The sequence below is a fragment of the Pygocentrus nattereri genome, chromosome 1 (assembly GCF_015220715.1).
Source record: "Pygocentrus nattereri isolate fPygNat1 chromosome 1, fPygNat1.pri, whole genome shotgun sequence".
Taxonomy (NCBI): domain Eukaryota; kingdom Metazoa; phylum Chordata; class Actinopteri; order Characiformes; family Serrasalmidae; genus Pygocentrus; species Pygocentrus nattereri.
In genome coordinates, this window is record NC_051211.1 from 21,832,565 (window position 1) to 21,849,730 (window position 17,166).

At 43.7% G+C, this 17,166-nt stretch overlaps 1 long non-coding RNA gene across 1 annotated transcript; it reads right to left on the bottom strand.

Moving 5' to 3' along the window:
- Positions 1 to 9,284: 9,284 nt before the first annotated feature.
- LOC119264000 lies at positions 9,285 to 16,947 on the bottom strand. The gene is made up of 2 exons (XR_005130693.1): positions 16,869 to 16,947; positions 9,285 to 11,205 (listed from the first exon to the last, which is right to left on the bottom strand). It is a non-coding gene; the product is annotated as an uncharacterized LOC119264000 (long non-coding RNA).
- Between the last annotated feature and the right edge of the window lie 219 nt (positions 16,948 to 17,166).

Below are 17,166 nucleotides of genomic sequence, written 5' to 3' on the forward strand. Positions count from 1 at the left end.
TGAAGTCTGGCAGCACCTTTAATTGAATATAACACATCAACGTATCATTATATGCTATTTTCATGAACACAATGTGCTGGTACATATAAGCTGGTAATTGTTGAAATTATGATTAAATTTAATATACATGTACATGTAATGTTCATGTATTACAGCTAAACTCCTGTATAAGCTGTCTTAGGAAATCACTTTGGTCAGGAGGAGCAGGTAGCAAAACTACCTGAGCATGCATTTACAGGTTCTGATTACATGATGTAATCAGAGAAGAAACCATATTACATTGTATATAAAAGGACGAGGCAATATACTATGTCTTAAATTGTGTGTGTAAAATGTGAGTAGTTGACGCTCAGTTTGAGGATTAGGCACCCTTTGTGGTAAAATACTACTAAAGCACAAGACAAGGGTTCTTAAACACTCAACATTCTACTGGCAAATTTGAAGACAGTGAGATGGATAACCCAGAACTGTTTTATTACCAAAGATGCTATAGGACACAGCATAATCTTTAATCCTATCAAAACTATTACTAAATCTATGAAAACTATAGGTGTGACATGTAGGACAATGAAGCAGCAACTTCTGCTGGACAATGAAAGGAATGCTTTGTCCCATTTTCAATACATCTAAAATTTATGCTGACTTCATTATTTTGAAACAGCCTTCAAAGTTTGATAGACATAGATTAAAAAAGATGCTATATCATTAATTGCAAATTTGACTGTAAAACAGTGCTTGGACCCCACAAATTGCAATTTTAGATATTTTAGTTTGCACTACCCTATCTGCTTGGAGAATCACTAAATTGAACATAAATATTGACTTAGTATACATATAGCACTAACAGTAATTTCTTTCTCTTTAAGTCAACTCATTTCATGCCAATTAAATATGAAATTTACTGCAGTGTACTTTCTATCAGCGTCACGACCAGGCAGGGAGGAGGCAAGCGCAAATAGATTGATGAGGCTAGTTTAGTCAAAAACAGTCCAGAGTTGTAACGTTCAACCAATAAACCAAATGCAAAACATAAGACAGTATGTAAGACAGTCCAGGGTCAAAGCACAGCAGATCAATACAGGAGACAAGGCAAAAATCACAATCGGAGAAACGGGCAAAAGAGGTCATACACGGCAAAAACAAGAACAGCAAAAGAGAACGCTTTGTAATGAAAGGGATGAACCACAAACAAAACTCAGCAAGGAAACACTGGAGACAAGGAAATATATTTACTGGACCTTCAGTCAGTTTCAGAAACAGTTTCTTGCTAAATGAAGGTTTACATGTTAATCCTATTCTATATTAAATATTAAATTTACTGAATTTTAAATTCATTTATTTTACAAATAAAAACTAAAGTATTTGGATAATTGATTATTGGTCATTCTGCATATATGTTTTTGAATACTCTAACATAAAATGAATGAACTTAATAACACAAAGCCAATTGTCATGTTTGAGGTCTTGAAATGCAAATTAAAGGCAAGAAGCAATGCAAATATACTTAGTTAACTATTATCTTTATATAATCTGTATGCAAGTAGTACAAGAATGAATTAAATACTGTCCAAAGCGCCACCTGGCCAAACAAACCCTGATAAACACAGCTGAAGCAAGCTGTAAACAAAAGCATTAAAGGAGAAAATGATGATTAGACAGGTAATGGATCAAGTAATGAATGGACCAATAAATTAATCATATCAAAGTAGTTCTACAACTTGAGCACATGTGCCTGGGCATAATCCAACTCAGCATCCGCTATGGCCACACCTCTGTTCAGACAAGTAGACCAAATGAGATTGTTTGAGATCAACGGCATGATAAAGGCCGGGCTCAGTTGGTTATCCATTGCCATGTGAACGGCATAAACTGGATTTACACTTCTTTTGGTTACATAAACAGTGCTCACACCTGGTAATGAGCTAAACTTTCTGGGTGCAACTTTTAACACTATTGCACCAGCTGGTCTTAAGATGAGTTTTCACTAAGATCTGGTGTAAGCTAGACCTAACTTTTATGCCTGCACTCTTGAAAATGGTTCTTCAAGGTTTCTTTAGTAAAGGCAATGGTTCTGCGTGAAACACTCAAAGAAACCATATGCATAATGCATATTAAATGGTTAAAATGGTTAAATGGTTCTTTGCATGGTGAAATCATTCTTCAGATTGAGGTATGAAACACATGCCTCCATCCCTCACTATTTTGGAACGTGTTGACATTAAATTCCCAATTAAAAAAAAAGTTTTAAATCTATAACATTTCTTGGCTTCAACATTTGATATGTTGTCTTTATAGTATTTTCCTTTAAAAATATACTTTACATGATTTGCATATTGAAGCATTCTTTTTTTATTTACATTCTGTGTAATGCTGGGGAGCGATGATGAGGCAGACGCATACGCTGAGAGAAGCGAAATTTATTAGGGGCAAATTCATAATTAGGGTCTAGACAATCCAGGGTCAAAGAGCCAACAGAGAACTATGTACAGACATGACAAAAAGGAATACAGACTAAACACAAAAACAGAGTCTAGGAAAAATAACCAGAAGATACGACACCAAACAAGACAATACAAAGACCATCAACCAACTAGGGAAAAACACAGGGCTTACATACTAGAACAGGGTAACAAGACACAGGTGGTTAACAAGACACAGGTGAGAACATTCAAGGGCAGGGTCTGGAAACAAGTGGGCAGGACAGGGAAGTATCAAAACAAGGAAGCACATGGACAGGACCAAAAGGTAAACAAAAGCACATGGAGGCCTGAGAGGGGCCAATCGTAACACTGTGTCCCAACATTTTTGGAAATTGGGTTGTAGTTAATGTAAAGTCATAGCCATTGTTTAGCTCAGAACACATTCTTTCACCTTTAACTTGACTAAAGACACTTGGGGTTCATCTTTTGCAGCTTTTGGACTTGCAGTGTTCCTGTATCAAGCTCATAATGTAAGTCTGCAGAAAGAGCAATTAATATGCCATGAGTGCTTCATGTACACTTATACAACAGTTGGTTCCGGCCATACAAGCTGATTGAGAACTGTTCTAACTGTGCTGTTATTTCACCATAACATCATGTTTTTTTGACAAACACTGTATCACTCTGCTGAAACTCTGCTGCTAAGCAACGATTTTGATAGCTGTAGGAGATGCTTAAGCCATTTGAATGTTTTTACTTCTTACTTTGACACAAACAGAAAATGAATACTTTTAAGATCACATTTGACCGACAGCCGATTTGGTCAGACTTTGAAGACGAGACAACACTAAATTCCCAAACTGTCATTACCACTGAGCAAGCTTTCCAGTTGGCAGCTGTGACAGAAGAAACCAGAAATTAACTGAATACCATTCACCAAACAAAATGGGCTGTAAGATGCTTTACAGACTGGCTGAAACAAAACAACATTAATATTGAACTTGCAAAAATTGACAAAACTGATCCAAACTGGTGGTTGGTTAGTGTAGTGGATAACACCTCTGCCTTCTACACTGTAGACCAGGGTTCAGTCCCCACCTGGGTCAGCACCCTACACTATACCAATATAAAAACTGTAAGTCGCTCTGGATAAGAGTGTCAGACAAATGCCATAAATCCAAACTGAGTTTGGATTCTGAAGGTCAGACTACACATTTGGCGATGATATTTGGTTCATTTCTGGCTAATGTCAGGTTGTTTAGGTGTTGTGTCATAGCTGCCGACTGAAAAGCTTGCTTGGTGGTGATGACCACTTCGGAATTTAGTGTGAGGAGTTGGAGAATGAACTGCTACTGATAACACACTCCCTCTTGTTTTCTATTGCTTAAGTAGTTACAGTAATGTGTTACCAAATGTAGAACACAATTGTTATCCTTCCCCCCAAAAAGAAATCATGTCTCCAAAATGGTAAGTTTACAAGAGAAGGTGAAAATGTTCCTTACTTCTAATGTAAGTCAGAACTTAAATTTGACTGATATGTTTCCAGACAAAACTACTTTTTCTAATTACACAGTGATATTTATATACTACAGATAATTGCTATATTACAGTACTGTGAAAAAAGTATTTGCTCCTCACATATTTTCTTAGATTTGTGCTAATTTGTCACATTTAAATATTTCAGATCAAACAGTTTCAATATATGACAAAGATGACAAGAGTAAACACAAAATGCAGCTTTTAAATGATCACTACATTTATCGAAAATAAAGATTCATTCAAAACCTAAATCACCCATGTGAAAACTTACTGTGACCACAACTTACTAAAATAATTAAAAACAATAACAAAATACTTAATTAGTAACAAAACATGTAATAACATGTAATTCACTCTTAACATATAAATACCACAACCACATTTTTTCCCAGTAAAAGTCTTGGACTAAATCTATTTTTCATTTGTAATGTGATTGCTTTATTAGTGAAAGCTATTTGTGGCCAGTGTCTCTGCATGTGTGCAGGACTGCAACCATTCATAACTACTCAAATATTAAAGTCATTTAACTTGCCTCCACCTGAATTTGACAATATTATATAGTGATTCAGTCTGATTTTGTAGCTTCTGAAATGTATTGAGTATATTTTAATTGCAATTCATTTCTCATTTCACATGCCTTTACACAAAAGACACTGACTCACTGTTTTTTATGCTCTTTGTCTGTTCACAAAACAGTGTTTCTTAGCAACCAAGCATTTTTGTTTTAGGTGATCCATGCATGGACAAAATCTGTACATGTGTCTGATAAGTATTAAAATCTACATATTTCAAGTATTCACACCATTTGCAAGCGTGCAAAAAACATGTGTTTTGATTCAGCTTTTATTAACAATATACCGAAGTTACAGAGCTACAGAAGTTATAGTCGCATAGCGAAAAGAATGGTGGCAAAGGCAAAGGCTCAGGCCTATGATGAGCTGTATGAGAGGCTGGACAGTAAAGAAGGAGTAAAGGACTTGTATCGTTTGGCTAAACAGAAAGATAGAGCTGGAAAGGATGTACAGCAGGTTAGGCTGATAAAGGATAGAGAGGGAAACGTACTAGTGAGTGAACAGAGAGTGTTGAGTAGATGGAAGGAGAGAGAGAGGAGGACAATGGGGGGAGAGATAGTGGATCAGGAAGTGCAGAGAATTAGTAAGGTGGAAGTGAGGGCAGCTTTAAAACGGATGAAGAATGGAAAGGCAGTTGGTCCAGATGACATACCTGTGGAGGTATTGAGATGTTTAGGAGAGAGGGCAGTGGACTTTTTAACCAGGTTGTTTAACAAAATCCTGGAGAGTGAGAGGATGCCTGATGAGTGGAGAAGCAGTGTACTGGTCCCCATTTTTAAGAACAAGGGTGATGTGCAGAGCTGCAGTAACTACAGAGGTATAAAGTTGATGAGCCACACCATGAAGGTATGGGAAAGAGTTGTTGAAGCAAGGCTAAGGCGAGAGGTTCAGACCAGTGAGATTGCTGGTAGAGAAGTACAGAGAAGGTCAGAAGGAGCTGCATTGTGTCTTTGTTGATCTAGAGAAGGCATATGATAGGGTGCCAAGAGAGGAACTGTGGTACTGTATGAGGAAGTAAGGTGTAGCTGAAAAGTATGTTAGGGTGGTGCAGGACATGTATGAGGATAGTGGGACAGTGGTGAGGTGTGCAGTTGGAGTGACAAATGGTTTCAAGGTGAAGGTAGGGTTACATCAGGGATCAGCTTTGAGCCCCTTCTTGTTTGCAATGGTAATGGAAAGGTTGACAGATGAGGTCAGGCAGGAGGCTCCATGGACCATGATGTTTACAGATGACATTGTAATTTGTGGTGAGAGTAGAGAGCAGGTGGAAGAGAATCTGGAGAGGTGGAGGTTCACACTGGAGAGGAGAGGAATAAAGGGCAGTAGAGACAAGACGGAATACATGTGTGTGAATGAGAGGGAGGCAGGTGGATAGGTGAAGATGCAAGGAGTAGAGGTCGTAAAGGTGGATGACTTCAAATATCTTGGGTCAACCATCCAGAGCAATGGACAGTGTAGAAGAGAGGTGAAGAAGAGGGTGCAGGCAGGATTGAGTGGGTGGAGACGGGTGAAGCAGTTTGGAGATAAAGCCAGAGAGGCCAGGTTGAGATGGTTTGGACATGTGTTGAGGAGGAATAGTGGATATATTGGTCAAAGAATGTTGGAGATGGAACTGCCGGGTAGAAGGAGAAGAGGTAGACCTCAGAGAAGGTTTATGGATGTAGTGAAGGTGGACATGGAGATGATTGGTGTAAAAGTAGAGGAGGCAGTGGATAGGGCAAGATGGAGGCAGATGATCTGCTGTGGCGACCCCTAAAGGGAGCAGCCAAAAGAAGAAGAAGAAGATACCGAAGTTACAGAGCTCAAGAAAAACACTTGAAGTTAGGGGAGAGTGGAGCACAGCTTAATATTTGGTAAAAGCTTAATATTTGGTAAAATGTAAGTTTTTTAAGAAAGTTAAACAGGTTCAAGTAGAATGTGCTTTCAGTCACCTTATATTCCAGTAGCAATGTCATCTGCACATGTCAGCTGTTTTCACACTCAGTTTGCTGAAGTCTCAACCAGAGTTTGCATTTTTGGGATCTTATGTCTGTTTCATAGATAGGTTTATTAGATAGGTTTATTTCCCTCTGCAGTAGCTAAAGTGCAACACATTATTCTCATCAGTGCTTGTTCATTGGTCATTAACTTAGCACTACAAGCACTCTGTTGCTTTCATATCTGCCACCATTGAGTCAAGAAATTACTATTTTGCATGACACTACAGAATGATGCTGTGGCATTCTCGGAGGCAGAAGGGCCTGCAGAGGTGTCCTTGGTGGCAGGAGGGCCTACAGAGACGTTCTTGGAGGTAAGAGGGCCTGCTGGCTTAGCAGAGACCTCAAGAATATGCGTCCTGCTTGATAACCAAGAAATTCTTGCTTGCAGCAACTTAAAAAAATCCCTCCACAGTCCTTGCCTCTTCAGCCCTTTTCTCGAGCACAATATTGGACCACTCTAGGGCCTTGCATACGAACCAAACGTTTACAATGTCTGGTGGGGTAGGACATTGTACATACTGAAGGTAAAATCTGCACTGCATGATACCCTCACAAGTGCTCACACTTTTGGGAGAGAACAAGGCTCACTGCATCCTTGTTAGATCTTGCATTCTGTAACGTAGGAGGCACTGGGGCAGGATGCAAGTGTGAGTTGCTTTTATTTAAACATGATTCAGAGTCCAAAAACACAGTGGCAGAGGTGAGTGGAACAGATGAATCCATGACAAGACAAAACAAAGTAAACAGAACTAAACATGGAACAACGACTAGAGAAACAGGCAACAGGGTATATAGACACAATGCAAGACAAATGGACTGAGCAAACACAGGTGTGTAAATACTAACAGAAAAAAAGAAACACCTGAGACCAATGAGAGGGCGGGGCTAAGAGACAAAGAACAGGTGAAGACAGGGCAGGACAGGGGAGGATCCAACATGACAACAAAAGCACATGTCAAAAGAAAACAAAGGCACATGGCAGATGTACAAAAACACACAGTACTAGGAAACCAAGAAAAAGGCAGAGAAAGACCAGGACAAAAAGTGAACAGATATTACAGAAGCCCCTCTCTAACAAGCAGCTCCTGAGGCACGGAAGGGAACACCAAGGGCGTTAGCTCAGATGGGGAGGCTGAAAACAAGAGCTGGACAAGGGACTGACCACAGAAACAGACAAAAACTACACTGAGGAATGCACAGGAAACTGGACAGGGGAATGGACAGGAAACTAGTCAAAAGACTGGATATAAGACAGATACAGATACATATAGATACAGGGCTGGATGGGAGATTGGACAGTGGACTGAACATGGGACTGGGCAGGAGATGAAATGAAGGACCGGAGAACACATGGATTATGAGGCTGGACAGGAGACAAAACATGAGGCAGGACTGGAGACATGACTTTAGATGGAAATGAAACGAGAACAGGAGAGTGGACTGGAGATGAGACAGGAGACTGAGCGGGAGACTGGACAGAAGGTGGGATAAAGAACTGGACAGGAGACTGGACAGGGGGACAGACAGATGACTGAACAAAAGACCGGGTAGGAGGCTGGACAAATGGCAGAAGAGGAGAGGGATTTAACGTAGACAGGCAGGGAACTGTAATGGTTGCTGAGAGATAAGCTGAGTTGGGAACTGAAGAAGAGGTTGAGCAGGGACTGGAACAGGTTGTAGAGGAGTACCTAATGCAAAACTGAAGCAGGAGCAGGACGCTAAGTGACTAGCACTGGAGTGGGGCGCTGAAGGGCCAGCGCTTGAGCAGGGAGCTGAGGGGCCAGGGCTAAGTGGGGTGGGGCTAAGAAACAAAGAACAGGTGAAGAGTAAACAAAGTAAACAGAAGTAAAGCTGGAACAACAACCAGAGAAACAGACAACAGGGTATACAGACACAATGTAAGACAAAGGCACTGACCAAACACAGGGGTATAAATACTAATAGAAAACAATAAACGTCAAGAGACCAATGAGAGGGCATGGCTAAGAGACAAAGAACAGGTGAAGATAGGATGGGACAGGGGAGGATCCAACATGACAACAAAAGTCTTATGTTGACTGTACATTGCCAATGTGCTGCTAGAATAAGCACAAAACCATGTTCTAATCTTGAACTCCTTCATTTGGTTTGGATCATCACAAAAATGCATTCCACCACCAGGAATCATTTGGAAGCAAACTGAGACCCGGGATTTCTGCTGGACAGTGGTTTGTTGTTTAGTGTGCACCTTAGTACAGGTGGAGTGTTCACACTAAAATGGCAGGCCTGTGCCAAACAAGGAGGGTGTGAATGTGCTATATTGACAACTACACAAGACCAAAAGTTTGTAGACACCTCACACCTCTTACAATAGAGAATTTGTAACCTTACTCATCTCAGATGCATTCAGTGGAGCTCCATCACTCCAACAGTTCCACTGCTCCACAGCCTAATGCTCTACCTGATGCTTAGGTATGGTGACATTAGGATCATGTGTGGTTGCTTCAGAGTGTCCCATTCTATTGATAATTAGGAGTCATACTTCTGAACATGTAGTGCATTTCTACAGATTCACCATGAGAAAGCAAGACTCTTCATTAGTGTTCTTTTTTCTTCGGAGTAGCGTGCATAAGTTGTGGAATCCACAGCTATATTGTAATTACTGGCTTATTGATCATTTTGAATCGTGTAAGCAACCTGCAGTGAAAGCTATCCAGGCTAAAGCACAGCCAGAGCCAGTTTGTGGGTGTGGTGGAAATCGTGACAAAAAATGAATTTGAGCCTCTGAGTCTTTATCAAAGTGAGTAACAGGTTTATTAAAAAGCCAACATGACAAAAAATGGATTCTCTCTCCCTTTCCTATATCTTTCCTAGCTGTGTGTTTTGCTTCTTATACCCTTCTGTCATTCCCCCGCCCTTACGTTCCTTTCATGGCAGTAAGCATTAGTCAGCATTATTCTCAATTGTACACCATTCTCTTACATGTTTATCTTATACGACCTGTTTACATCGAGCAGCCAAGGAAAACATCCAGATTCGACCCATAGCCTTGTGGCTAGGCGCCACTGCCTTGCCGCCTCTATCTTCACACTCTGCTTCTGTTCTCATAGCGAGGTCTCTTCCACTTATCTCCTGAGACACAAAACAATCCCGCTACCTCTCGGCCACTGTGACATTTAGAATCATCCTTAAGCATAAAAGCTCAAAAATCATATTTCAACACCATTAAATACATTTCCACGACAATTCCCCCCTTTGATTCTAAATCAACCTCTAAACCTTACTTTCCCTCATTAAACAATTGTTGCAAGTTCAAAGAATCAGAAGGGTGATTTTCATCATCCTCAAGGTCCATCTGTAACATGTGATATTGAGCAGTAAAGGAGCGGGCAATCATGGCAGAAATGCAATTATAGATGCAGGGAGCAATACATATCACAAGAAGTAGCACACATATAAATGGTATTAACATAGTAACAATCCAGTGTCCCCATGGGCCCATCAGAGATGTCAGCCAGCTAAACCAGGAGTCATCTGCGATTGGTGGAGGCTGAATGCTAGCTTGCATGTGAGCAATGAGATCAGACATATTTATAATAATCTGGGAGTGAGAAACAACATGAAATGTTCAATACCTTACAGACCCCTCCTTCCTTAGCCAGTAAGAGGTCAAGAGCCATTCTGTTCTGCAACACGGCTTGTCTAATTGCAGCCATCTCAGTATTCACTAAGGTGAGAGCTTTCTCTGTTTCATTGGCTAAGACTAGTATCTGCCATGCCAGGCCATTTATCTTGTTCAAGGCTGCTGCTGTGCCTCCCCCAAGAACACAGACCACCCCACAGCTGTCCCTGGGGAGGTCCAGGGGTCAGCGAGGGTGTATCCATTGTAAGTTGAGGCACCTCGCCTAGTCCTAACGGGCTTATGGAGCACGGCTAAATTGGGAACTACTATGGCGGGAGTACAGCACCCTCTCCAGTTATACTGCGTTGCAATTGGGAACCCAGTGTAGGCCAACTGACCACAGACCCAGTTTACTAGGCTGAGGTTTGGGTGTACATGAGTAGGGTGCAGTTAGTAGACTGGAAATAATGGGTGATGTGACCAGTAGAGACAGTATTTTCTGAATTTTGGGCAGGAAAATTGACCCGGCATCAGGTGTGACCTAAGATGGGGCCATCTGGGACACCTATTGAACACAAGCACATGGTAGTATTATAAGTGGGTATTGCAGAAAAAGATATGTTTTGAAACTGAGGTGAATACCTGGGACCATTAGATTCACAATCATTGGGTCTATGTGCGATAGCTTGGGTGCCATTAGTGGCCCATACAGGCATCCACCCAGTCAGTAAATACTCTTGGGAAACATTCAACATGAACCCCACCCCTATGTTCAGTCCACACTCTGACATGTTCTGGATCAGTGGAGCAGCCGTAGCATTGTCTAGTGGTGTGGGAGAGCAACAGTGTGATGTACATCATGTTGAAGTCATTTCCTCAGGTGTCGTTGGAGCCCTCTTACTGTGAGTGTGATGTACCCATGTTCCTCGTCCTTCCACCTTGACTGCAGTGTGGGTGACCAGAAGCACTTGGTGAGGTCCCCTCCACTTGGGCTGGTTCCACCTCTGCCTCCTCAGGTCCCGAATCAGCACCCAATCACCCGGCTTGTAGTCGTGGAAGGGCTGGTCAGCTGCTTGAGGTAGTACTGCTTTCACCTGCTTAGACACAGACAGAAGCGTCTCATAAAGTGAGACGCAGTAGGTCGTGAGAGAGTGGTCAAGCAACTGGTTATCGAGTGGGGGTGGACCTATTCCCATGTTGGGAGGCCTGCCAAACACTATCTCAAATGCTCTTAGGCCCGTTCTCGTTTGTGGTCTGGTTCTACTGTGCCAAAGGACCAGAGCGAGACATTTGACCCAGTTAAGGCCTGTTTGTTGTGTCATTTTTTTAAGACCATTTTTGATGGTCCCATTAGCCCTCTCTACTGCCCGGCGCTGGTGGAGTGGTAGCTGCAATGTTTTCTTATATCTATTCCTAGATACTTGGTCAGGCTATTCAAGCCTGTGTATACAAAGGGTTTACCATTATCACTTGAAACATGTTGTGGCAGGCCCCATCTGGGAATTATTTCCTTGAGGAATGCTTTGGCCACTGCTTCGCCATCCTGGGTACCTGTGGGAAAAGCCTCAACCCATTTGCTGAACATGCATAAACAGACCAGGAGGAACCTTTTCCCTTCTGCTGGAGTTAATTCAACAAAATCAATTTGCCAATGTTGGAACGGTTCTGTCGCTGGGGGGTGACCCACAGACAGAGGTTGTGTGTGTCTGTGTGTGTTTTGTGCACATACTAAGCATGCTAAACAAAAATTTTGGGTGAGTGTGGAGAGTCCAGGTGCATACCAGTGTCTTGCTATCATATCCATTATCCCCCCTTTGCTCATGTGACTCCTCCCATGAGCAATAGCAATTAACCCTTTCATGTATGCTTTAGGGAGACATGGTCTGTCTGTAGCATTGTGTACCCATACCTTATTTTGTTTAACACACACTGATTTGGACCATTGAGCCCGCTCTGCCGGAGTAGCAGAGGACTGGATGTCTTGCAGTGTAGGTTTCTCTTGGTCTGTTACAGGAAGCTGTGTGGCGGCGATTGGATCTGTGCAGGCAGTATGTTTTGCCACATGGTCTGCAAAAGCATTTCTCTTACTGACAGGGTCATCTGCTGAAGTGTGTGCTGCACATTTGACTACTGCAATTTGTGATGGTAGCAATAAAGCAGAAAGTAATTCATTAATGAATTTGTGATGTTTTATTTTAGTGCCAGAGCTTGTCAGAAAGTTCCTTTGTTTCCACATGTAATTGAAGTCATGTGCCACACCCCAAGCATATCTGGAGTCCGTCCAGACCGTGAGCGTTTTGCCTTCTGCGAGTTCACAGGCTTTAGTTAACGCAATAAACTCTGCAGCTTTTGCTGAATATGAGCTAGGAAGGCTCTGTGTGTGCAAAATATCGATAGCAGAGACCACAGCATATGCAACCCGATTTATTCCCATTTCATCTTTGCTGGCTGAACCATCAGCAAATAGTTCTAACTCTGCATTTGGCAGTGGCTCGTCTTTGAGATCTACTCTGGGTGTACATGCATGTAGCAGCAGTAGCTGGCAATCATGTGGCTCTCCATCTTCTGGAGTAGGCAGAAGTGAGGCTGGGTTTAGAACGGTGCAATGGCGCACCGTAACATTGGGCAGGTCCAGCAAAGCTGTATGATAACGCAACCCTTTAGTCTTGCAAGATGTTATGCACTGAGTGTAGAACCTTGAGTGTGAGGGGGGCATACGCAATTAAGTCTCTAGAGGCTACTACAGCCTTTTCTGCTGCTGCCACTGCTCTAAGGCAAACTTGCAGGCCCTGAGCTACAGGGTCCAATTTGCAGGAGAAATACGCCACTGGGTGTAACTTATCCCCATGTTTATGTGTGAGGACTGACGTCAAATAGATGCCTTTCACATCCACCATTTGTACAAAGGGTTTTGTTGGATCAGGTATACCCAAAGCAGGCATGTTTTGCAAAGCTATCTTGAGCTGTGTGAAAGCTTCCTCAGCCTGCTCAGTCCACTGCAGGCGTGTGGTATTCGTGCTTTTTGTTGGAATGATTTCCCTAAGGGGCCCCTCTTTCTCAGCATAAGATGGAATGAAAGTGTGACAATATGAGCACATACCAAGGAAAGACAACAGTTGTTTCTTAGTCATTGGTTTGGGAGTTTGGCAAATCGCCTGTATTCTGTCTGCTGCCATTCGCTTTTGGCCTGCAGTGATAATGTGGCCCAGAAAGGTGACCTCTGGCTTGCAATATTGCAATTTGTTTTTGCTGGCTTTGTGCCCATTGTTGGCTAGATGCTGCAGCAACTGCTGGGTGGCCTGTTTGCAGAGCTCCCGTGAGGGGGTGCTCAGGAGCAAATCATCCACATACTGAACCAGCACCACCTCTTTGGGTAGTGTTCGTGAAGCCAGGCTATCTCTCAAGGCCGCATTATAGATGGTAGGTGATTCGCAATACCCCTGGCACACTGAAAAATGCATTGGCCAGGTCCACTACTGTGTAGTGGGTGGGGTCAGTGGGTATTTGGGACAAAATGGTGTGGGGGTTTGGAACCTCTGGGGCTCTAGCTTGGACTGCTGCATTTACTCCTTGCAGATCTTGAACAAACCTCCACTCATCCCAGCCGGGTTTCTTTACTGGGAAGATTGGTGTTCTTACTGGTGAGTCTGGACATGGAACTATTACCCCTGTCTGGAGCAGTGCTTGAAATACAGGCTTAATGCCCTCAATTGCCTCAGGCTTCAAAGGATACTGGCCCTGCCTGGGTCTGTATGCTGATTTGGGAGTGATCACAACTGGTTCACAGTCTTTAATTAGTCCCACATCATATTTACTGGACGCCCACAGTTGAGGAGGAAGTGAAGCCAGTTCTAGTTCCTCCTCCTCTGTGAGCGTGGCAGCCTGCACCAATGGAGGGGGGCCAAATAGCTCCACAGTGCGCTCCGTTCTCAATCTGCATTGAAAAGGGCACTTCCACGTTTTCGTGGAGGCGCTGTACTGTACATTAGGGCGCTCTGTGTCAATCCAATCGTTAGCCTTGGCCACTCTCAAAGCCCATTGTCCAATGTCTCGCCATGGGAGGGTGTGTTTAAATCTGGCTAGGGAGATGTGTGTGTACGAATTACCTACTGTGAACAGTTTGCTCTGAGCTTTTGTCAGTGAAACTTGGGCGGCCGCCATTTTGTCGCTCCATATGAGTGCTGCAGTGGCAAGGGATTCTGTCATTGGTTTAAAAAACTGTTTATCATAATCATGATCTGGGCCTCGACTGATGTGTGAGGTGCAATGCACATCTTGAGTTTTCCATTGCAAAGATCCTAAAACTGTTTGTTGGGCTTTTGACAGAAAATGTTTAACAGTTTCCCCTTGTTCATCAACACAGCGCCATATGTAAGCGTATCCAGGGACACCTGATGCTATTTGAACCATGCATGGTTGTTCTAGAAAATCTACGGCTAGTCCCTCTGGTGAGCTAATCAAAGTGCATCCCAATTTACACATTAGATCCCTAGCTAACAGATTTACTGGGCAAACCAAAGATATTAAGAAACAATGCAAAACATTTTGCCATTTAGAGAGCACTGGAGAGGCACAGACACTTTCTCTCTAACTACTTCTCCCCCCACACCTATTAATGCTCGAGATTTTCCCTGCTGTGTGTCACAGTGAAGGTCATTCGTTCTAATCACCGAATGGCCTGCCCCACTATCTACCAAAAATTCCAAGTCCTTCTCTTGTACCGTTAACGTTATTTTTGGCATGCTTAAAGGGCATGTTGTCAGCTGCTGCACTAATGAAAAATAAGGAGAAGAAGATGGCACTTCCCTTTTTGGTGTGTCAGTTGATCCCGCCTCGCCATCCTGCCCCTCCGCCGCCCATCACTTCTCTTGAGTGGGCTGTCCTGGACAGTCTCTGGCGAAATGTCCAAGTTGGCCGCAGTTATAGCACCGATTCTCCCATTCATCCATCTGATCCACACTTGGTTGGAAGGCTGGCCCATTGCCAGCGAATCCTCTCCCTCTGCCTCGTCCTCGACCCCTCCCCGGTCCTCTCCCTTGGCCTCCTTGGCGTGGAGCTCTGGTGGGGAGGGCTGCAACTTGCTGTACCGTCGTCAACATGTCTGCTCGTTTTTTTTCTCTCCTCTTTGTTTCTGAGTTGAGGAGGCCTTCATGGTGTTTGGCATGGTCCTCAATGACGCTGAGAGGCTGTCTGCTTCCCATGGGCCCACGTGCTCTGCATCATTCGCTCTTAGAGCAGGTGCTTCCAGCCCGCTGTAATCTGTGTGCACTCTTGTCAAGCGGACTAGATCATCTTGGACAGTCTCTCCATCTTCCTGCTTACATGCTGCTATCTTCCCCGTGTTCACATGCAGAGGGAAAGCAGCCTCTAGGCGAGTTCTCAGACCCCTTATCATATTCCGATAGGGAGCGTTGGGGTCCGGTTGGTCAGCTGGTGGCTGATAACTGGGGGCTGCCAGGTGAATGTCTCCATCTGGCCAGTTCTGGTTAATCTTGCAGTAACCGGACCCCAGCTTCTTGAACATGATGCGTTTTATCTCATTCGCAGTTGGGCGACAAGACATAACAAAGTCCTCAAATTCCTCTCCAAACTTTCGTCCTCCTACTTGTCGAGGGTCAGATAAACCAGAGGGAGCTTCCATTATATCCTTTTCAGTCCAGTATCAGTGGACTAACAACGGGCCTTCAGGTCCTGCAACTTCCACTATTGGAAAACATCCACTCGGAGCCTCAACTACTGTAAGAACATTCCCATGGTGATGTCGGCCTCCCGGGGAGGTGGGCATAACAGTGAATGTCTCACTCCCCTCTATGTTGTTCTCATTACGGCTCCTGGTGTGTGCAGCCACGGGTGACCACACGGGAGGAGGCTGCTGCTGTCCAGGGCCAGTTGGGGATGGGCTGGTCTGCGGAGCCGCTGATGCGCTCTGTTGGATCTCATCCAGGCCTGCCCTCGCTGGTGCGTATGGGCAAGGCGTTGCAGGTGGTGGGTTGTATGGCGGTGGAGGTGGTTGTAGCATCTCCGGTGGTGGTGGTGGGAGGTCTTCTTCTGGTTCTGGTGCTGCTGGTTCTCCTGGTCGGGGTCGTCTCGGTGGGGCGGCATCGAGGTCAGGATCAAGCATGACTGAGACACACTGAGATCCCACGGGTGGTGATATTACTCTTTCTTTAAATTTATTCAAATATTTCACACTAAACTACCATTTGCTGTTTTTTTTTTTTTGCTGAGGGAGAGTTCATTTGCTGGAAATCCGAAATATTTGATCCAAAGGGGAACATGCATTACGCTGTCAGTACCATAATCCTGGCTCATTTGCTAAAAAGAGCTGCAGTATGGACTTTAGGGTTAAACTTTAACTAATTAATTAAACTAAATTAAAACAATTAAACTAACAGCTAATTGGGATCCCATTTTGTTCTCTCACTTGATTTGGCGACTCAGAGAAATTTGGCCCCAACAACCAAGTCTCACCTCCCTTTATCCCTACTCCCAATACTCAAACCCTGTACTATTGATATTACTTATGCACTCCTCCCCACGGTCCGGACCTATTGCTCTAAAGATACGTCTATCAATAGAGGCCTCGCTCTGACCAGGCTAGTCTTCTCTTATTGCGCCGTCGAGCGTCCTGCCCCGACTGCCACGCAATGTGTCACACCGTCATGCAACTAAACTTTGTCCAGGGCGGAGTGCTTTAGGCGAGGTGGAGGGGTATAAAATTCAACAACATTCAAATAATCTTAAACTTGTCACTCACCACCTATTCGTTCGTTGATGAGGCTTGGACTGCGTGCGGAGGGATGATTAGTCACACCCGCCCCCACGGTACTTCTCCCTTATTCTGTGGGATTTTTCCCTGCTTTGGGTCCGGCTTCAGCCAGAGAGCGTCCTCGGTGGGTGTTTCACTTCTCCTCCCTCGCCGCAGTCCGCTGCTCATCCTGTTCGTGACGCCAAATTGTGGTGGAAATCGTGACAAAAAATGAATTTGAGCCTCTGAGTCTTTATCAAAGTGAGTAACAGGTTTATTAAAAAGCCAACACGACAAAAAATGGATT